The sequence below is a fragment of the Hemicordylus capensis genome, chromosome 2, assembly GCF_027244095.1.
Source record: "Hemicordylus capensis ecotype Gifberg chromosome 2, rHemCap1.1.pri, whole genome shotgun sequence".
NCBI lineage: Eukaryota > Metazoa > Chordata > Lepidosauria > Squamata > Cordylidae > Hemicordylus > Hemicordylus capensis.
In genome coordinates, this window is record NC_069658.1 from 232,105,818 (window position 1) to 232,127,852 (window position 22,035).

The 22,035-nt window shown below is 45.7% G+C and overlaps 1 long non-coding RNA gene and 1 pseudogene across 1 annotated transcript; one reads left to right on the plus strand and one right to left on the minus strand.

Annotated features, from left to right (window-relative positions):
• Positions 1-5,758: 5,758 nt before the first annotated feature.
• On the plus strand, positions 5,759-11,383 carry LOC128344295 (uncharacterized). Its single transcript, XR_008315776.1, has 2 exons — positions 5,759-5,883; positions 10,537-11,383. It is a non-coding gene; the product is annotated as an uncharacterized LOC128344295 (long non-coding RNA).
• A 1,317-nt stretch (positions 11,384-12,700) lies between these two features.
• LOC128343834 (zinc finger protein 501-like) lies at positions 12,701-21,749 on the minus strand (annotated as a pseudogene).
• Between the last annotated feature and the right edge of the window lie 286 nt (positions 21,750-22,035).

Consider the following 22,035-nt stretch of genomic DNA (forward strand, 5'->3'; position numbering starts at 1 on the left):
AAAACCTTTTTAATGAACTGATTCACACTTGTGATCTTGACCAGACTCTTCCCTATTAAAGTCAAAGAGTGCATCTGAAGCCCCTTTAATGATCACTTGAGAACTTTCCCTTGCTACAGTTAACTGCCAAATACCACCACTGTTTCACAGATGATACTGCTCATGCTTTCAATGTCCCCACTCCTGCTCCATAGGTAACTCAAAGCAAGACTTTTCTTCACTCGCCTGTCCTGGATGGTCATCTGCCAAGTTTGGTCCTGGATTGAGACTCTGGTGGAGCATCCCCTTAATGACTCCTGAAACTCCTGGCTGATGATCCCAAGTGGGCCTCTGAGTGGAAGGACTTGGATTCCAATCACCCTCAAACATTGTGAACAGATCATTTAAAACTTCTGCCAGTAGTTTTGGCTGCAGGATACAACCTTCCTCAGATACAACCTCTGGCTTGCCTTCTGGTATGGTTAAATCCTGTGGATCGGCCTTGGCAAAAGAATCCCAGTGGGAGATGAGTTTGGAGTGGAAATTACAGCAGGGGGCAGTTACTCTTTTTGGACCCAGGAGGACCTTGAGGAAGAAAATTTGAGAGAGAGAGATTGTGTGTGTGTGAGAGAGAGGGAACTGGATGGAAGGCATGCCAAATAACAGAGCAGAAGAAAAAAGGCAGGAGAGCAAATGAATTGAGAAGTATGGGACACACCCAATCACACAATTCTAGAATAGAATCTGTTCCTTGAAGTAAATGGGGTAGCTTATACAGGAAATTGAAATAGTAAATATCTGTCTTTGTGAGGGTATGTCCCCCTTTTCTCCTTTGCAGATAGTAGAATGGCTTTATTTATTTTTTAACTCTTTTTTTTTTACACATTATATCCTGCTCTTCCTCCAAGGAGCCCAGAGTGATGTACTACATATTTAACTTTCTCCTCACAACAACCCTGTGAAGTAGGCTAGGCTGAGAGAGAAGTGACTGGCCCAGAGTCACCCAGCAAGTATCACGGCTGAATGAGGATTTGAACTCGGGTCTCCCCGGTCCTAGTCTGGTACTCTAACCACTACACCACACTGGCTCACCTTCTTTAGTGCTACCTTCTCGATGCTTGCCACTGTTGTAAGAATTATTTGCAGAATTATTTGCAATTTGCTTTAGCAGCCACAATTAGTTTTAATAGTATTTAGCTAATTATGTTACACACCCTATAAAATGGTGATTGTGGTTGTTAGTAGATGCTCCCACGCTTCAAAGGCATTTTTATGACAGCAATAGCCAAAGAAATGCCCCGAAGGGAAGGAGGGAGAAACCAAGGCCACAAGCCAGATGTAAATGTGAAGTGTGGCACTTGAAAGCAAATTGGAACCTGTAGGGTTAAAGTAACATGTTGGCTTGTATACAATATGTAGGTGCGAAAGCCAATTATCGCTGATTATATAAGATTGATGAACCACCATAGAAGGCTGCTGCTCCCATCAGAGCCTGTTGCTAGCATAAATAAAAGCTTTGTTGAAATTCTCAGTGAAAAATACCTAACCAAGAACTGAACGTCGGGGAAGATATCTCTCACTTCTAACACCACCCTGGACTGGAACTGTAGCAGCTACTGTGAATCTGAAGTAGGGAATGGATCTGCAGGCAAGTAACCCCTTTCTTTCTTTCCTGCTGTGCTGAGAGATGTCAAGCAGCCTAGTCTGAAGGCTATGTGAGCCCAGAAATGTCCTTGGGTTATAATCTGTAAGAGCAAGAAAAAGGGAAGAGTTCCCAAATGGCATGGAACTGGGGGGCACCCCAAATCCATTCCTTCTGGGGCTTCTCTTGCAGGGCTGCACAACTTCAGCCCTCTGGCTGTTGGGCTACAATTATCCCCAACCACAGTGGCCAGTTGGGAATGGATGATGGGAGTTGTAGTCCAGCAGCCGTTGGGGGGGTTGAAGTTATGCAGCCATTCTCAATAGTTTTGGGGGTGGGAGTTGCTGTGAACTGTGGATCTCTCCAGATAATAAGGAGCCAGCGTGGTGTAGTGGTTAGAGTGCTGGACTAGGACCGGGGAGACCTGAGTTCAAATCCCCATTCAGCCATGAAACTTGCTGGGTGACTCTGGAGCAGTCACTTCTCTCTCAGCCAAACCTACTTCACAGGGTTGTTGTGAGGAGAAAGTTAAGCATGTAGTACCCAGCTCTGGGCTCCTTGGAGGAAGGAGCTCCTTGAATATAACATATAAAATATAAAAAATAATAATAATGGTTTTTGCGAGCAGCATTATATTCTTTGTCATGGTTGTAGTAAAACAAAACAAATGTTGTAATAAGCCAATAGTTGGGGGTGGTTGGGGAAGAAACCTAGTCAAACATTTCAGCAAACATGGATTAAAGACAGACAAGCTTTTAAAGCATTATTCTGTCTTGAATCATTCAACTAGAGTGGTGTTGGGTTTCTCTCTCTCTCCCTCCCTTCCAAGGCACAGTAACATAAAGCAGGAGGTATGGTGCAGGCTGCAGTTTCCAGCCTTAGGCTAGGTGTGCAAGCATTCAATGTACAACGAGAAGGCACTCTGCACATGCTTAAAGGTGTCATAATTTAAGGTCCTTTTTGGTAAGCTTTTCTTCCTTCAAAAAGACCTCGGCACAAGGTGAAATAGCGCCGGCATGCAGAATTTCGTTAAGGGGGGAGGGGGGAAACACATACCTCACAAGTGCTTGGGATATAGAACTAGAGCTGGCTGAAGTTTCTGTGGATAGGAGGGATCATAAGAACAGCCCTGCTGGATCAGGCCCAAGAAGGCCCATCTAGTCCAGCATCCTGTTTCACACAGTGGCCCCCCCAGATGCCACCAAGAAGCCCACAGGCAGGGGGTGAGGCCTCGCCATCTCTCCTGCTGTTGCTCCCCTACAACTGGTATTGAGAGGCATCTTGCCTCTGAGACTGGAGATGGCCTATAGCCACCAGACTAGTAGCCACTGATAGACTTGTCCTCCATGAATTTGTCTAAGCCCCTCTTAAAGCCACTTGTTAGCCATGCTGGTGTCCTCCTGAACTTGGTGGTACCTTTCCTCCTTCTTGGTATATATTCCAACTGAGCTTCTAGGATTGTGGTTTTAAATAAGTTCCATGCTTTCTGGAGTGATTTGACCCTCCAGACTTTCTCTTTCAGCTTCCTTTTTACCAGTCCCCTCATTTTTAGAAACTCCCTCTTCTGAAGTCCAACACATCTGTGTTGGTCTTCCTTGGCAATGCTCCACTTGTAGATAAGCTGAACTGGGTCACACTATGGTCACTGTTGCCCAATGGTTCTACAATTCTGACATCTCAAACCAGGTCCTGGGCATCACTCAGAATTAAATCCAAGGTCATCTTCTCTCTGGTTGGTTCTGTGACCAACTGTTCTAAGGCACAGTCATTTAGCATGAGGTATTGACAGAACTGGGTATTGACAAGACCCACCTGTGGGTATTGGCAGAAATTTGGCCTCTGTCAATACCCACATGTGAATTTGTCCATTGTATGTGAGGGTAATCGGAGTCACCCATTATTATTACAGCTGTCACTTGGACACCTCTCTGATTTGCTTTTCCAACTCCAGGTCACTCAGCATTTCGATCCAGAGGGTGATAGCACAACCCTAGTAACAGATTCCCTGTACATGTTGAAATACTTGAACAAAGTCATACATGCAACACTCTGTACAATACATTGGGAAGCACCCCCTCACCTGCTGGCATTCCACCTTCATAATTGGTTTTATTGGCTATTTAGAATATATAGAGCTTGTTTAGTTGAAAGCTAGGTCTTAGCTACAGAATCGGCTAAGAAAAGGTCTCTAGCTCTGTCCTCCAAGATAATTACAAAAGCCAGGTAGTACTTCCCTTCTCCTTGTACAAGAATCCCTTTTGTGATCAATAGGGAGAGCATTTGCACACATTTCCTGACTAAACTCCACACCAAACTCCTTCAATATCTAATGGTCCTCTAGTTAGCTAGGCGTCATGGTCGCAACAGCAGGTACAGTGTGGTTTAATTGGGTAGTGCAGGGTCTGTGAGCACCTGAAAGCGCGTGCTTAGCATGAGGAGCAGTCCTGGCAGTGCCTAGATGCTTTACGGCTCAGGAGTGCTGGCTTGGGACTTCCTCTATCTTGCTGTGGATCGCCAACCTTAAAGGCTTGGTGGTTTGGTGGTGGTGATATCTGATGCAGGTACTTTGGCAGTAGGTGGACAGTATCAACCACAGGCCTGATGCTGTCTGGAGCCAAGGTGTATCCCCCTTTGCGTTTAGGTGGGAAAGAGCTGCACCTTCTGAGGGTAATGAACACCTGGAGAAAGGGGCAGAAAAAGAAACAGAACCTATAACAATAACAGAAGAAGGGGAAATAAAAGGCGATGAGGAACAAGTGGCGGCGGAGAAAAATAATGCACACCACGACCCCCATCGGAATCACTAACATCAACATTGAAGAAGCAGCAGCAGCACTAGCAGTCCTAGTAGCACTAAGAAGAAAAAGCAACATAAAGATTGACAAGTGAGAAACTCAACAGAACACCATTAATTGCATGTCGTCAACAACAAACACAGTAAAGTTACCTTTTAAACAGGGCTGCACAACTCAAATGCCCTGGTGGGCCGGAATCTGGCCCATCAAATGTAGTGGGCCGGAATGTTCATCCACAATGTGGCGTGCAGGGGCCAAGATCAAATTTTTAGCACATGATTACATTAAAATTTATTATATTTGTTACTTGTAGATCTATCCCCCCGTCAATGGACCCATAGTCTTAACCAAGGATAGTGGTCAGAGAATAGGTGCTGTCCTTGTGCAGTGGGGCCCCTAGAATGCATTCCAGCCCCAAACAAATGCCAAGTCCCTAGTTGTTGATGCTTTCAGGCTGCAATGCTGGCATGCTTACATGGGAGTAAGCCTCAATGGGCACATCATGGAGCATATTTCTGAGAAAGCATGCACAGGATGGCGCTATAAGGCAGTTTCCAGCTCTTGTGTTGCTGCAGGATACCTGGGGGGCCAGTAAAATAGTCTCTGCGGGCCGAATCCTGCCCCCGGGCCTTATGTTGTGCAGGCCTGCTTTTAAACAAGGAATATGGGCGGGCTCTGCAGCCCAGTCCGTTGCCAAGACATCCTAAGCTTCCTGACTACATTTCTGCATGACATCCTCTCCTTTCAAGAAAGACATTTCAACACCACAGCACAAACAGAAGCAGTGAAATGAGCGTGGTCCCCTTACAAAAGGAATGGCTTCCTACTGATCCTCTTATTCATCCCAGCAACAATGTCCAACAATATGGATCATCGTATCTTCTTAAAATGGCTACAAGATGTGGGCAGCCTAATGGGACTAGCCTTTGAGAGTACTGAACTTTCCTATAAGTGCCTATGCAAAATGTCTTTGCATAGGAGAGGAGAGCTGGTCTGGTGGTAGCAAGCATAACTTGTCCCCATAGCTAAGCAGGGTCTGCCCTGGTTGCATCTGAATGGGAGACTTGATGTGTGAGCAGGCGCCTAACAATGATAGGGCAAGGGGAGACAGTTGTCTGGGGGCCCCACTGCCTGGAGGGGCACCCCAGAGGCACCTCATGTGACTCCCCATTGCCCCCTGCCCAGCCCCATAGCCTCTCAGCCACTTGCCCTGTTCGCCGTCTCTCCTGCTTGTTCACCTGGCCCGCAATGGAAGCAGCAGACAAGCTGCCAAGAGCTCCTTTTCTCCCGCCTCTCAGCTGATCGGCGGGTGGGCGGGGCTTCCACGGAGGCCTCCGTGTAGGCCGCAGTGAAGCCTGAGCTCGAGTAGGGCCCAAGCAAGCCAGGAAGGAGGAGGCAGCCGCCAGAGTGTTCTCTGCAGCAGAAGACCCCTTGCTGCCCTGCTCAACCCAGACCAGCATTTGCCAGGTAGAGTGTGAACTCCTTTTTGTGGTTACCTTTCCCGCCCCCCCCATATATAGGGATCTGCTTGCCATAGGGCTTGGATATGGGGGTGGGGGGGGAGGGACCGAGAAGTCTCTGAATATTTATTTTGAAACAGCTTGGAAAATTTGCTGACTTAAAAAAAACTATCTAAAAAGTCCTATAAGTGGCTTGTTTCATGGCAGAAAATTGCAAAAACTTCTGGAACAGTATTTTATTAATTTTATTTATTCATTCATTCATTTATAAATGCACTTATGTTCAAGTTGTTTTGCAACCCAGAAGGTCTGAGTGAGAACTGTGAAGCATGTGTGGTGCTTTTATTTTATTTTTCTTGTGTGTGAACTGCTCCCCAATAACTTGCAGGGACTTCAGGGTCAATCTGGCCAACATGTGGATGCAGCACCTCCATTCCAGAGGAGATGTGTCTTAAAGGGCTTTAAAAGCCTCCTGTGAAAAACCTCCTGCAATCAAACTTGACTGAATTTGTTCAGAATTCTGGGAAAACAAACATAGGTTCACCCTGCATGGTTGAAAGTCTCCTTTGCTAATCTGCAGCGAGGGGCCCATTTTAATAATTCATCTTTCTAGTGTGTTCTAGGCATTAAAAGTAATACAAATGTATAGTACTCAATGTATATCACTATATATTGTGACGTGTGTGTGTGTATTCAGTGAAATGTATTTGCAGGCAGCATACTTATTTTGGAATATCAGACTTAAATCCTTGGGGGCCTGGGGTGTGCGGAGGCCCTGGACTTTGGGGGGGGGGCATTTTAAAATCTTGTCTCTGGGCCCACTCCAACCTTGCTACGCCCCTGTGTGTGAGCACTGCAAGATATTCCCCTCAGGGGATGAAGCCGCTCTGGGAAGAGCAGAAGGTTTCAAGTTCCCTCCCTGGCTTCTCCAAGATAGGGCTGAGAGAGATTCCTGCCTGCAACCTTGGAGAAGCCGCTGCCAGTCTGTGAAGACAATACTGAGCTAGATAAACCAATGGTCTGACTCAGTATATGGCAGTTTCCTATGTTGCTAATTCTTTTGAGATAATTGTGGAAGTTTCCTTGCCCCCGTTGGGCACTACCACCCACCACACTCCACTCTGGGTCATCCCTTTCCCCTTGATTTGAAGCGATACATTTGCTGGAATCCCCATTATTCCCTATGGGAAAATTCTTAAAGATGTGTAAACTTAAAAAATTCACAAAAAATCAGCCCTTTGCCTAATTCCTTTGAAATTTGGGTGGTAGCTTCCGCCCATTGGACACTACCACCGCCACCCACTCTTTTTGCTCTGGGACCCTTTTTAAAAATCCAAATCGATTTGGATTCGGAACATTCGGCTACAAAACAAAACAGGGCTGATTCGGATTCAGAAAATTTGGGTACAAAACAAAACGGGTGTTTCGATTCGGATACAAATCGAAAGAAGAAAATTCCAAAATGCACACCCCTAATTGAAACCTGCTCTTCCCAGAGCAGCTCCATCTCCTGAGGGGAATATCTTTCAGTGCTCACACTTCTAGTCTCCTTTTCATTACAACCAGGGCAGATCCTGCTAAGCTAAGGGGACATGTCATGCTTGCTACCACAAGACCAGCTCTCCAGGTCTAATGCTTGAGTACTTTTGATCTGTGTGTATTTCCCATATTATTATTATTATTATTATTACATTTCTATCCTGCTCTTCCTCCAAGGAGCCCAGTACTCCCCTAGCTACGCCCCTGCTCTTGGCCTTTAAGGTCTCTCAGTGGGGGCCCCATCTATTTAAACGGGAACCAGGAGTCAGGGCTGTGTGTCCTTCCCCACTCCATATCTCTGTAGTGCCTGGATAGCATGCCTGGAAGTTGATCTCCTGAGGAGCCGCAGCTGCGAGGCTGAGGAGGAGACCAACAACATCTGGCAAGCAGAGTTCGAAAACGCCTGCCTTAATGTATTGCTGCAGGGAAATCCATGATGTTGCATTCTTAGATCCAGAGTCAAAAACCTAAACTCTTGCGTCATTCAGCCGCAGGGAGCTCCTCCAGTCAAGCCCTGCAGCCAACTCCTGGAGCGCCAGGACAAGCCTCCCCCTGCCCTGCCTGCACTTTCCTCAATCAAGATCCATAGCTGGGTTGCTGTTGGACACAAGGGGGCCGTTCCTGACAGCAGCGTTGCCACTGGCCACAAGGACCACCCACCGTCCCCAGCTGTGGGACAGGGTGGACCCCTAGAACCAGGGGTCATCCCATGAAGCGGAAGGTTGTTATTTATTTATTTTTTACATTGACAGGTTTGCAAATTCAGGACCAACAAAAGTTCTTTTCCACACAGCACATAATTATTCTATGGACTTCTCTGCCGCAGGGTGGGGTGATGGCCACCAGCTCGGATGGCTTTAAAAGGGGCTTAGACAGATCCATGGTGGAGAGGTCTATCAAGGGCTACTAGTCTGGATGGCTATGGGCCACCCCCAGCCTCAGAGGCACGATGCCTCTCAATACCCGTTGCAGGGGAGCAAGAGCAGGAGAGAGGGCATGCCCTCACCTCTTGCCTGTGGGCTTCTCAGAGCCATCTGGTGGGCCACTGTGTAAAACAGGATGCTGGACTGGATGGGCCTTATCCAGCCGAGTTGTTTGTATGTTTGTATGTTTATTTATTTAACATTTTATATCCTGCTCTTCCTCCAAGGAGCCCAGAGCGGTGTACTACATACTTGAGTTTCTCCTCACAACAACCCTGTGAAGTAGGCTAGGCTGAGAGAGAAGTGACTGGCCCAGAGTCACCCAGGAATGTATCATAACTGAATGGGGATTTGAACTGGGGTCTCCCCGCTGCTAGTCCAGCACTCTAACCACTACACCACACTGTTCTTATGATAGCTGGCGTGCTGCTGTGAGAGGGTTGCTCAGTGTCTCCTCCATTGTGGCCTACAGCTTGTTGGCCACTGAGCACAAGTGCCATTCTCCATCTTTTTCTCCACTGTGCCTCACAGTGGGTTGCCATTGGTCAGGAGGGCATTGGTCACTCCCCCTCCCCCTGCCTGACTCCTGGGTCTCTGTACAAAGGGACAGAAATGGAGCAAATGGGGAGAAGATGTTCTTTGATAGAGATGGAGGTGTGTGAGGAGTGCAAGGAGCCAATAGGTCTGGGGCTCCCAATGGGGTCCATGCCTCTTGTACCCAGTGCACAGGAGAAGATGCTCTCTGTGAGAGTCCTGGACCTCCACTGAAAACAGTGGTACTTAGCATGTCCCCTGCTAACTGAGCAAAGAGGCACCTTTTAAAAAGTGGGGATTCTCTTTATTGAGCAAGGGGAGAGCATTGGCTGTCTCCAGGGAGGAGATCTTGCGTTAGCAAGCATGACTTGTCTCCTTAGCTAAGCAGGGCCCACCCTGGTTGCATTGGAATGGGAGGCTAGAAGTGTGAGCACTGTAAGATATTCCCCTCAGGGGATGGACCCGCTCTGGGAAGAGCCTGTAGGTTCCATGTTCCCTCCTTGGCAGCATCTCCAAAATAGGGCTGAGAGAGACTCCTGCCTGTGACCCCGGAGAAGCCGCTGCCAGTCTGTGAAGACAATACTGAGCTAGATAGACCAATGGTCTGACTCAGTATATGGCAGCTTCCTATGTTCCTACCCATCCCCACCACAACATTCCTCCAGTGGGTGTGGCTTATGTTTCTTTTCTTAGGTTGTGAGCCCTTTGGGGAGAGGGAATAATTTTATTTATTTATTTTTATATATGTAAACTGCTTTGGGAGCTTTGGTTGGAAAGTGGTATATAAATACTCATCGTACTTCCTAAACTGTTCAATGTTGAAGCGGAGGAGGAAAGTATGGTTTTGGATATACCTGGTTGTAACAATCCCTCTGTAGTGGCTTTTAGAAAAACGAAGAGCTTGAGAAATTAGCTGACTTTTTCAGATTTTTCAAAAAGATCTCTAGAGAGAAATGCTGAACAAGGCTTTTATCCCTGTGGGACCTGCACAGCCTGTTTTTTTGGTCTCCCAACCACTGAATATTGGACCCCAGTATTAGAAAACATGTTGCTTTTAGTTTTGCAATTGGCAAAAAAATTTAAGGTACTGTCTGTGTGATAGTTTGTCCATGCAGTTTGTGGTATATTGGGAGCAGTATGAGAGCCATTAAGCCCTGTGTTCTTGAACACAGATCCAGGTTGAAGAACAGTATATTGGATGCCCCATTAGTGCAACATTTTGTTGAAAAATCCCATTCACCTGATGATTTGAAGTTCTTTGTATTGTTCAAATTTATATCAAGGTCTTTTGATAAACAGGATATACATAGGATTCTCCTCCAAAAAGAGACTTACTTTATTCATAAATTCAAGACATGTATACTTAATGGGTTAAATGTAAACTGTGATTTCTCCTGTTTCCTTTAAGGGCTGTATGAAGATCACTATAGCTTGCTAATTATTTCCACCTATTCGTGGGACTGGTTGATTTATTTGGGGAGTATTTAACTCCAGGGCGGAGTGCAGTTTACTAAAGTGATTAGCATGCTCAAGCAGGCATTTGTTACTGTGGTGCTCTAAGAGGCAAGGCTATTCTGGATAGAAGGTTTTGTTGAATTTTTACACATTTTCATTGTTTCTGTTGTACTGTTGGTGCATTCTCATTTTGTTTGATTGATTTGCAGATTATTGGGACTTCTGCTGAAGACTATTTCGAAACTGACTTTTACCTAGGAAGTCTGTCTAGTTTCTTATTCAGGACAATTACTTCTCACCTATGAGGACTTACTTCAATCAAATTGGCACTACAAGCATTACATCCGCTTCAAGCAGTTTGTTTTTAAGCCAAGCAGAGGCCCATTCTGTCACATCCGTCCCCCACCCCAATAACCCTGTTTCAGTGGGGAAAGTGTTCTGCTGCTGGACCAAAGTGTTTGCAAAGAGTTTTAAGAAGATCAAGTAATTATTTACCTTTTGCCCTCCTAACTGTGCTTTGCTGAGTGCTGTACTGTAGACCACAGGAGGACAATGCGTAGGCAGATCTCAATTAATCTGCATGTCTGCAAACCCTCCCACCTTCCAAGGGGGTGGAGGTGGAATTTGCATCCCAATGTGGGTGTTCACTGGTCATTGAAAGACATTTGCCTGGTCATTTCAGACTGGTCAAGCCAGTTATCACTTGCTTTGCTCCTACTTCTAGTATACTACTTCTAACCAAAGAATCCTAGAGTGAAAGGGTGTGACTCCTTAAAAACTAGCTTGCTGAGTCAGCACAGGTCTGACTGGGTTGTTCAGTTGACTGATGAACTTGAACATATGCGTTTGCTGATGCTAATGGGCTGTTTGCTTGCAATAGAAAGTCAGCTCCTGAAGCAAAAAAACAAAAACTAAAAACCCAAAGCAATCATTGGCTGATGTATTTTGGTTTCGGCAATGTATGTTAAAAATACAAAATACCTGAACAAATGTATTTTAGATACAAAATACTGTTTTGAAAAGTATTTTAGATACACAATACAAAAGTATTGAAAATACGTGTTTTTAAATGTATTTTAGATACTCCCGATCTCTGATTGAAATCTAGTGATTCTTCACACTATTCACTGTATAGTACGATGTTCAGAGAGTTAGTCTGGGTGTCAGCCACTGTTACATAACAGCAGCCCTGCTGGATCAGGCACAAGGCCCATCGAGTCCAGCATCCTGAACTAGAGGGCATGCCCTCTCTCCTGCTGTGACTCCCCTTCACCTGGTACTCGGAGGCATCCTGCCTTTCAGGCTCGCGGTGGCCCACAGCCCTCCGACTAGTAGCTGTTGATAGACCTCTCCTCCATGAAGCTATCCAAACCCCTCTTCAAGCCATCCAGGTTGTTGGCTGTCACCACATCTTGTGGCAGAGAATTCCACAAGTGGACTATGCATTGTGTGAAAAAGCACTTCTGTTTGTTGGTCTTAGATTTCCTGGCAATCAATTTCATGGGATGACCCCTGGTTCTAGTGTTATAGCAATAGCACTTACATTTATATACCGCTCTATAGCTGAAGCTCTCTAAGCGGTTTACAATGATTTAGCATATTCCCCCCAACATTCTGGGTACTCATTTTACCGACCTCGGAAGGCTGAGTCAACCTTGAGCCCCTGGTCAGGATCGAACTTGTAACCTTCTGGTAACAGGGCGGCAGTTTTACCACTGCGCCACCAGGGGCTCGTTATGTGAGAGTGAGAAGAATTTCTCTCTATCCACTTTCTCCACACTATGCATGATTTTACAGACCTCCATCATGTCTCCCTGCAGTCATCTTTTTTAAAACTAAAAAGCCCCGGGTGTTGTAGCCTTGCCTCATAAGGAAGATGCTCCAGGCCCCCTGATCATCTTGGTTGCCCTCTTCTGCACCTTTTCCAGTTCTACAATGTCCTTTTTTAGATGTGGTGACCAGAATTGCACACAGTACTCCAAGTGTGGCCAAGTGTATTAATCAGAACTGTTGTGCCTTCCTGCCCTCCTGATGGAGAAAAACAAACTGAGCAGTAAAATTGATAGGGAAAGGCCATGGAAAACCACTTGTCACTGTTTGTTCTTGAATCACAAGGCTATTTTAGTATTTTTGAGCCATCCAAGTTTATACTTTGCTTTCAAATTCGAGGAGAAATCTGAAACTGTGGAAGTATCTGACTTCTGAAGACATCACCTTCTCCAAATGGAGATCCTGGTTTAAAGGAGTTCTGCTGTTTTCTCTAAAGAACAAGATGTGGCTATGGTGTGTTCCCACTCAATGCAAGCACAGAAGTTTAGCTGTGAAGAAAGGATAAACTACAGATGGAAAGAGGACAGAGTGAAATTGCATCAAGACACTTTATTAGGGTTACACTTCTATAGGTTACAGTCTAAACACAAAACTAGGGGATTTTTCTGAAAAAGGAAATAAAATTGGGATATTGGTACAATAACTGCAGCGTTGCCATCAGACACTGTTTTAAAGGTAGCCTGTGTCATTATAATCTTTGTATGGCAGCTGAACCCATTGGATGTGACCTAGAAGCAATGAACTAACAACATACAATAAAATGAGGTCACATTGACCACAAGAGTTGTCTCCACTGCATGCACTCTTGGATGGACCATGCAAGGGGGTTGCCCTGACAGAAGTGCTTCAAACATAATCGGAATTAACAAAGCTCCTATCCTGTGTGCACTCTTCGATGATGTCTGCTGAGCTGTGTTCTCTGTCCGAAGCTTTCCCCACATGCATGACATGTAAATGGTTTCTCCCCTGTGTGGATTCTTTGATGGTTAGTGAGGCTGCAACTGTCCCTGAAGCTCTTTCCACACTCAAAGCATTTATATGGTTTCTCTCCTGTGTGAATCCAATTGTGTCGCTTGAAGTTAGATGCATGAGAAAAGCTCTTCCCACACTCCAGGCAGCTATAAGGCTTCTCCCCTGTACGGATTCTTTGATGATTAGTAAGGTTAGAAATATTCCTGAAGCTCTTCCCACACTCCAGGCAGCTATGAGGCTTCTCCCCTGTGTGGATTACTTGATGATTAGTAAGCTTTGAACTGTTCCTGAAGCTCTTCCCACACTCCAGGCAGCTATGAGGCTTCTCCCCTGTGTGGATTACTTGATGATTAGTAAGCTTTGAACTGTTCCTGAAGCTCTTCCCACACTCCAGGCAGCTATAAGGCTTCTCCCTTGTGTGGATTCTTTGATGATTAGTAAGCATTGAACTGTTCCTGAAGCTCTTCCCACACTCCAGGCAGCTATAAGGCTTCTCCCCTGTATGGATTCTTTGATGGTTAGTGAGGCTGGAACTGTTCCTGAAGCTCTTCCCACACTCCAGGCGCTATAAGGCTTCTCCCCTGTGTGGATTCTTTGATGTTTAGTGAGGTCGCAACTGTCCCTGAAGCTTTTTCCACACTCAAAGCATTTATAAGGTTTCTCTCCTGTGTGAATCCGATTGTGTCGCTTGAGGTTGGATGTTTCAGAAAATATCTTCCCACACTCCAGGCAGCTATAAGGCTTCTCCCCTTTATGGATTCTTTGATGATTTGTGAGCTTTAAATAGTTCCTGAAGCTCTTCCCACACTCCAGGCAGCTATAAGCCTTCTCCCCTGTGTGGATTCTTTGATGCCTAGTAAGGCTCGAAAGCCTACTAAAGTTGTTCCCACACTCTGTGCATGTATATGGTCTCTCTCCAGTGTGAACCCTTTTATGGCAAAGACGTTTTACTCTCTGACCGAAACTCCTTCCACATTCCAGGCACTTAAAGGGTTTCTCCTCTCTGGATTCTCTGGTGGGAAGTAAAGCTTGCACTGAACATGAATTGTTTCCCACACTCCAAGCATTTGTACAACTTCCCCTCTGTGTGGATTCTCCGATCTGCCTTAAGGTTTGAACTCCTACTGAAGGTCTTTGCCCGTACAAGGCATTTTTTCCTTCTCTCTCCACACTTTTGCTCCTGTAGGTTCAGGATGAGGGGGAACGCCCCCTTCCGACAAGCACTGGGTTCATTCCTTGAAGGCTTTGTTGGGTATCTCTGCTGCTTATTCAATCCATTCTCAGCATTCTCCTGTCTTTGAGGTCTGTGCTGGGAGATCAGCTGTGACCTCCGACTCAAGATCTTTCCTTCCTCAGGGCATGTATTTGACTTCTCATCCATGTCAGTTCTGTAGTGTGTATCAGTGCTTGATTTACATCTTGGTGTTTTCCCAGACCTAGGACGTTTCTTCCTTCCCTTTCTACAAAGAGATTCATGTTGTAATGGAATTTCTTGGAAATCTGCTTGGTTTCTCTCCTGCCTCCCTGGTCCCTCTTGATTGCTGAAGGGCTCTTCCTCCATTTCATGGCTGGCCTTTTCCAATGGCTGGCCTTTCCCTGGCTCCATACAATCCTTCCCAACATCTGCAGGAATAAAGGAAGGATCCTGATGATGAATACAGTTGAGGAATTTATTTTCTGTTCAACGGCCAAGTTCATCACCCTGTTACAATCTGGTTTTTGACCTGGTCATAGAATGAGGAACACTTTGCCCAACTGGATTAAGAGGCCTCCTCATCCAGAGAGCTGACAAGGGCAATGCCTTCCTCTTGGTTCTCTTAAATCTCTCAGCTTCTTGTCAACGTGCACAATAGTATCTTATTGTGATGGCTTGGACACATGGGCGGTTGAATGGGGTTTCACTATTCAGAGTGTCACTTGCAGTGAAGTAGAGTGAAGCTCTGTATGGGGAGAGGCCAGTTGAGGAGGGAGAAGAGGCTGGAGTCTAATACGAAGGAGGGGGCGTAATTCCCACATTGCATAGGCTCTTGAGATATTCACTCTTCTGGGCTCCAATACTTGCCCTCTGCTATACTATACTATCTAAATCCGAGTAGGGGAATAGAAGAGGGAGGGAATAGATCCAGGAAGGAACATAGAAACATAGGAAGCTGCCATATACTGAGTCAGACCATTGGTCTATCTAGCTCAGTATTGTCTTCACAGACTAGCAGCAGCTTCTCAAGGGTCACAGGCAGGAATCTCTCTCAGCCCTATCCTGGAGATTCCAAGGAGGGAACTTGGAACTTTTTACTCTTCCCAAAGCGGCTCCATCTCCTGAGGGGAATATCTTGCAGTGCTCACACTTCTAGTCTCCCATTCACATGCAACCAGGGCAGACCCTGCCTAGCTAAGGGGACAGGTCATGCTTGCTACCACAAGACCAGCTCTCCTCTCCAAGGGAGAGGAGTGAAGGGAGTGGAGTGGAAGAAAGGACCGACCCAAATGAGTCCTGGTCTGAAAAATGGTTTTGGGTTCATCCAGAGATCCAAACTGGCAGCAGGAAAGCAAGAGATCCGTTCCCTTAATGTCCAGCAAGCTCTGTGTTCTAACAGCCACATCCCTTGTAGGATAATGTAGTCTGTACTGTAACATCTCCTTCCTAAGGAATGCATTCTCTTTGGCTATTCCTTGCCCCTTTCCACGCAGTGACCCATATTGGGTACCCACATCCAGAGCTTCCTCAGTTTGCTCTGGTTTCTCTTTGGCTTATGGGACAGAACCTGAAAACTCCACCACCCTTCCAGAAAAGGAGAAAATCCCAGCAAGGGGCAAGAGGAAATATTTCTGGCATGATTGAAACAAGGTTAAAGTTGACACTCCTGTCAACACGCAGAGGGATGGAAACAGTTCAGCCTTTGAATCCTTGACAAGCTCTTATGGGGAAAGAACTCTGAAGAAGAGTGTCTATGAACTCGTAGTCTGATGGGCAGAGGTGCTCTTACCCCTGGACTTCCAGGTGGAAATCCAGGGCCTCCATACCTCCTGGGAGCCTCCAAATCCTCTTCAGTCTGTCCCGGGTGGTATGGTTGCTGTGCCACCAGTCCACACTGCACTGTGTGGTTGAGCATGACCTCTTCTTTCGAGAGAGATTGTGGAAAGAAATTTGTGGGATGGGAATATGTTGTCACATGTTGAAATGCCTTTGCTAATGCATATTTGCATAAATATACCTGTTTTGTTGGAAGTGAAGGACTTTGCACTACCTCATGCCTCAATGACAGAGGGGGATAGACTAGTGAGTCAGAGGCCTAGAGGGGTCAAGATACTGGTCATTCCTCCTCTCTACTGCTCTGACACTATCCCTTTGATATGTAGATTTCTACTCATAGGGACTTCCCTTCCTCCTGACTCCCTTCCTTCCTTCCTTCCTTCGTCTCTTCTCCCTATCACACATGCTCGCCTCTCTCTGTGCACCATGTGTGCAGAGATGGAGACAGCATCTCTCTGCATCCCGCTTAGATTAGAGATTTCATCTCTCCACTTTCCTATCTAGAATGGAGTTCTCCAATAAAGACTCCTCATATTGATTTGAAACTATGAACTGGGGATGATGCTGAACTTGCTGCCCGGGCGGTGGGGGGCGGGGCTCCAAAGGCCTTTAGGTCCAGGCACCAAAATTACCTCGGGTGCACCTCTGCTGATGGGTCAATCTGTGCTAGATGCAATAAAGTACAGAAGAATCCACCAGCCCTCCCAGGAAAACCCTCCTTTCCCCAACTACAGAGTGTCCCACCACACAACTAAGCAGCCACCTGCTGATCTCTCTTCTTCAGAGCTCCAGACCATCAAATCCTTCTCGTCTTCCAGCCAAGAGATGAGGTCAGGTTTGGAAACTATTTTGGAGAAAGCAGACAGAGAATTGTCCTGGTTACAATATATACAGGTGTTGAAAAAAACAACCAGTTTTATGACCCTCTCCCCCTCCCCCAAAGGCAAGAGGAGGGAAGTGGAGGTATTTAGATTTGCTTATAAGAGAGACAAAAGGCACTCAAAAGCATCAGTTGGATATTTCTGGGTACAAGCTCATTCCTAATGAGACAGAGGTTGAAAAACTGCTTTGTTGTGGAGAATTTTTTTCAGCCACATCTCAGGATATGCAAGGGGTGTCCTCACAGCCTCCCCTGAGGGAACTTAGAGGGCTGAGATTCTAACTGGGTGAACATTAAAAGATCTGTGGTTCTTCTGCCTTTTCACCCTAGAAGAAATCACTCACAGGGAAATTTTTTGACCATCATATCTAGAGTAAGAGTTATAGTGCAACCATTTTCAGACTTCCCATTTTAACTTGCAGCCCAGTTGAAGGCAACAACATTTTACATATCTATCCATCCACCCCATTCTTCTTTCAAGGGACCCAGAGCTGTGTACCTGGTTATGTTTACCCTCACAACAACCCTTTGAGGTAGGTTAGGCTGAGGGATAAATGACTGGCCCAGCCTCACCCCGTATGTTTCATGGTGGTCCTAGTCTACCATATATAATAAATGAATGAGTTGGAATAGCATGTAGTATTTAACTATCACATTAGACAAAGATGTTACTTATAATGTGATGATCACTTCACTTTCCTCTTTCGATGGGTGATAAGGATTTTATTGAGCAAGGGACCAAGGGCCCCAATATTCCACAACCCACCGGGTCAGGAGCTACTTTGAAAACTTCTCATCTAGTGATGATCAGCTGTCTCGCGGGAGTGGGTAAGCCCCCTTCTCCTGGTGCCAGAGTTTCTGAGCCTGTATTTGCTGCCTAGTTTCAGAGATAAGGTGTGGTATAGTGGTTAGGGTGTGGACTAAGCTGTGGGAGACCCAGGTTCAAGACCCCATTTGGCCAGGGCGCTTTCCAGATTGTGAGGCTTACACCGCAAAAAGCAGTGTAAACTGCAGTGTTTTGTGGCGCCAAATTCAAACCACATTAGAGATCTGTTGTAAGGGGAAATGGCTTCTACAACGGGCAAATACAGCTCTCTCTTTTTTTTTGCAATGTAGATGTGACATTATAGGGCTGTGACACAGCAATAAAATCCAAAAGAAGGTGTTGGAAATATGAACAGCACCTTACTTACAACAGAGAGGCTGTGATGTCAACACACAGGCAATACGGAAGCACACTTCCGAGAATCGTTGCGACACTGTGATAGCGTGGAATCTGGAAAATGCCTAGGAGTCACATTGGGTGACCCTGGCCAGTATTATTATTATTATTATTATTTATTAATAATTCAATTTCTATACCGCCCTTCCAAAAATGGCTCAGGCAGTTCACACAGAAAAATAAATAAATAAATAAATAAGGTGGATCCCTGTCCCCAAAGGGCTCACAATCTAAAATAAGATAGACACCAGCAACAGTCACTGGAGATACTGTGCTGGGGGTGGATAGGGCCAGTTGCTCTCCCCCTGCTAAATAAAGAGAATCACCATGTTAAAAGGTGCCTCTTTGCCAAGTTAGCAGGGTAACAGTAGCACTAATTCTCAGTCCAACCTAGCTCACAGGGAGATTGTAAGGATACGACAGGAGGGAACATACATGCCATGCCGAGTTCCTTGGAAGAAGGTAGACTAAAAAGGGATTAAAGTTAGAATGGCTTGCTAATAAAGTTGTCTATTGGAATTTCTTTTTCTCAACAACAAACAACAACAACAACAACAAAAACCCCAGCCAAACCCTAACAAGGAAAAACCTTTCCTTGGATTAAGAATCAAGGTTAACATCACCATATAAGATGGCAATGGAGGAATGGTCCATGTCCTTAACCAAAGATCTTTTAGCATCTATTAGCAAAGGGTTCCTTACCAAGAGAAGCCATGATTCTATAATTTTCCAGCATGACCTCTCTGTACAAAGCTCTCTGGTCATGATCCAGCAGAACCCACTCCTCCTCTGTGAAGTATATAGCCACCTCCTCAAAGAACACTGCATCCTGAAAAAAATTCTTTATTCACACGTAATTCACTTCCCCCTAAAGAGACACACACAGACACACCTCACAAGCTGGGACTGAGAATTTTCCCCACAGGATGCAAAGAAAGTGAGTAGTTGTCCAACAAGACCTTGTTAACTGATCAGTCAAACAATACTTGTCACTCTATTTATTTAACATATTTATATACTGCCCCAAACCTGCATCTCTGGGTGTGTACAACAAAAACAATACAAATTAAAATGATTAAAACATTAAAATCATTTAAAACCAAACATTAAAAGCTATTAAAACCATAAATCAAATTAAAAGCCTGGGTGAACAAATGTGTCTTCTGTTCCTTTAAAAAAGTTTTCAGAGATGAACCTCTCCAGATAATATCAACGGGCTTGATGGTGAAGAAGATATTCTCTTAAATACCCAGGGCCTAAGTAGTTTTGAGCTTTACAGGTTATAACCAGCACCTTGTATTCTGCCTGGAAACTCATTGGCAGCCAGTGTAGCTCTTTCAACACAGGAGTTATACGGTCTCTCCGAGATGACCCAGAGACCAACCTGGCCACCGCATTCTGGACCAACTGCAGTTTCCGCACTATGTAAAAAGGCAGCCCCACATAGAGTGCATTGCCATAGTCCAGTCTGGAGGTTACCAGCGTATGTACTACTGTCCTGAGTTCGTTCATCTTAAGATATGGACACTGGTGGCACATCAGTGGATAGAAAGCACCACTGGCCTCTGACACCAAGGAGAGGTTCGGATCCAGAAGCATCCCCAGACTGCATACCTGTTCCTTCCAGGGAAGTGTGACCCCCTCCAGAAGTGGCAGATCAAAAAATTGTCTCCCGAGTTCCCACCCCACACAATAAATACCTCTGTCTTATCTGGCTTCAGCCTCAGTTTATTATCCCTCATCCAGCCCATCACCAAATCCAGGCAGGCACTTAGGAGAAGGCAGGCAGGCAGGCATTTAGGGGAAGATGAGGCTTCTCCTGATGATGTTGCCATGGATAAATAGATTTGGGTGCAGAAAATCTCTTGATGATCTCTCCCAGAGGTTTCATGTAGATGTTAAAAAGCATTGGAGACAGTATGGATTCAACAGAAACACCATACAAAAGTTCACATTCAGAAGGACAGTCTCCAAACATCATCTGGAACCTGCTCAAGAGATAGGAGTGGAAAATCGGCAAGGCAATGCCTCCCACCCCCAACCCCTCAGACATTCCGGAAGAGTACTATGGTTGAAAGTATCTAAGGCTGCCGAGAGATATAAAATGACCAACAGAGTCACACTCCCTCTGTCAATTCCCAATTGGAGATCATCCATCAGGCTGACAAAGGCAGTCTCCATCCCATAGCTCATGCGGAAGCCAATTTGAAATGGGTCTAGATAATCAGTTTCCTCCATGACTGCCTGGAGCTGGGAGGCCACCACCCTCTCAATCACCTTGCCCAGCCATGGAAGGTTGGAGACAGGACTGCTTAATTCTGAAGGATTCAAGGCAGGCTTCTTCAGAAGAAGTCTAACAATTGCCTCTTTGAAACTTTATATCAGTACATGAGCAGAAAAACCTTAACAGCAGTATACTTGTTTGATATAACTGAAATTAACATGATATAAAAATAACCACTCTTCCATAAATTATAACCACCATCTAATCATCAGGGATGGCGACCTTAAACACACCTTGTCTAATCTTACGAACTGCAGCACAGAATTTTGCAACCTTAGCATAATTTTCCAAATTAAGACCACAACACAACACGCTTCAGAACATCCAGGGTATAAGGCTGTGAGTGGAGTGATAAGAGGCCCTCACAATTCTTTGTCAAGGCAGCAGTTCAAAAGAACATGCTCAGTAGTTTCAATATGAAGACAATGGCCTCATCCACATGCGGAACTCTGAGTAGCGTTTCCACAGCCCACCCCTCCAGTGTCCACATTCATATATCCTGGAGAGCATCCTCACTGCAGTCAGCAAGACTGCAGCAGTGGGGGTGGGTGGTGGGGGAGAGATGGTTGTGTGGGCTGCCTTCTTGCTTGAAGAACAGCCCGCACAGCCAATCAAGGTGGGAGAAGCTTCTTCCATCAACTCCAGTTCAGCCCAATGCAGCCTCCAGCTGGGCCTTCTCCACTTCCCTTATTATCCATGTTAGACTGAACTGCCTAGAGGCATCCATATGGGGTGGCGTTAAAATGTGTTCAATAAATGAAGAAAACAAGTAGTAGCGTATTATCACAGTACCTACCTGAGAAGAACACACATCAGCTATTCCAACTCCAGCTAAGAGAGGAGACCATCTAGAAGACGGCATAGATACCATCCTACCACCTGCAAGGGGCAGAAAGGTGATGGAGAGACATTTATGGAGCACGCGTGCGCGCGCACACACACACACACACACACACACTTAGCATTTCCCTTCCTTTCTGCATCTGCCTTCCTATTTGCTTCAAGACGTTGCTTCTGTTCTAGAAATGCTTATGTGGGTCTCAGCCCCACACTTCTCACTTCCTTTGCTCCCATCTTTCCCCATCTCTTGTACTCCATCAATAGACAAGGCTTCCATCCAGACACCCACCTCCCAGCCTCCAAACTCTCAACTTGCTTCTCCAAAGCCTTTACTGGGTTCCTTCCACACACCTCCAACCCCATCACTCACCCTGCTTTGATTTCCACTTCAGACCAGCCCACTCACTTGAAATCCCTTTGTCAAGGCCAATCCACAAGATTGAAGCTTACCAGACCACAAGGCAGGAGGCCCTTGGCTTGAGAGTTGCACCCTGCATCCAGAACTGCCGGTGAAATTTGAAAATGAAACCATTTTGCTCCAGAGTGGTACCAGTTGAATTTTGCACCCAAACTGCGAGCATAAGGATTGCCCATCAAGGGTGAAAGAGGTTGCAATAAAAGTCATTCCCTCAGGGGCCCCAGTGAGGAT